Below are 1,878 nucleotides of genomic sequence, written 5' to 3' on the forward strand. Positions count from 1 at the left end.
AATATATATATATAATATATACATATATAATATATATAAATATATACATAATAATATATACATATAATAATATATATAAATATATACATATAATAATATATATAAATATATACATATAATAATATATATAATATATAATATAATAATATATATAAATATATATACAATAATATATATAAATATATATATAATAATATATATAAATATATATATAATAATATATACATATATATATATAATAATATATATAAATATATATATATAATATATACATATAATAACATATATAAATATGTATATAATAATATATATAATATATACATATAATAATATATATAAAATATATATATATACATATATATATATATAAATATATACATATAATAATGTATATAATATATACATATAATAATATATATAAATATATACATATAATAATATATATAAATATATACATATAATAATATATATAAATATATACATATAATAATATATATAAATATATATATAATAATATATATAAATATATATATAATAATATTATAAATATATATATAATAATATATATAAATATATATATAATATATATAAATAATATAATATATATATAAATATATATATAATAATATATATAAATATATATTAATAATATATATAAATATATATATAATAATATATATAAATATATATATAATAATATATATAAATATAATATATATAATATATATAAATATATATATAATAATATATATAAATATATATATAATAATATATATAAATATATATATAATAATATATATAAATATATATAATAATATATATAAATATATATATAATATATATAAATATATATATAATTAATATATATAAATATATATATAATATATATAATAATATATAATAATATATATATATATATATAATATATATAATATATATAATAATATATAAAATATATATATAATATATATAAATATATATATAATATATATATAAATATATATATAATATATATAAATATATATATATAATAATATATACAAATATATATATAATAATATATACATATAATAATATATACAAATATATATATAATATATATACATATAATAATATTTATATATTATATATATAAATATAATATAAAAATATATACACATAATAATATATATATATTTATATATATAAATATATATATAAAAATATATACACATAATAATAATATATATATATATTATATAATTATATATATAAAAATATATACACATAATAATATATATAAATATTATATATAATTATATATATAAAAATATATACACATAATATATATATAATATATATAATATTATATATATATATATATATTAATATATTATAAAATATATATAATATATAATATATATATAATAATATATATATAATATATATATATATATATTATATATATAATATATAATAATAATATATATATATATTTATAATATATATAATATATATATATAATATTATATATATAATTAATATATATAATATATATATATATAATATAATATATATATATATAAATATATATATATATATATATATATATAAATATATATAATATATAAATATATATATATATAAATATATATATATATAAATATATATATATATAAATATATATATATAATATAATATATATATATATAAATATATATATATATAAATATATAATATATTATAAATTATATATATATATAAATATATATATATATAAATTATATATATATATATAAATATATAATATATATAAATATATATATATATAAATATATATATATATATATATATATATATATAAATATATATATACTAAATATATTTTTATATAATATA

This window comes from Octopus bimaculoides, chromosome 23, assembly GCF_046866305.1.
Source record: "Octopus bimaculoides isolate indiv1 chromosome 23, ASM4686630v1, whole genome shotgun sequence".
Lineage (NCBI taxonomy): Eukaryota > Metazoa > Mollusca > Cephalopoda > Octopoda > Octopodidae > Octopus > Octopus bimaculoides.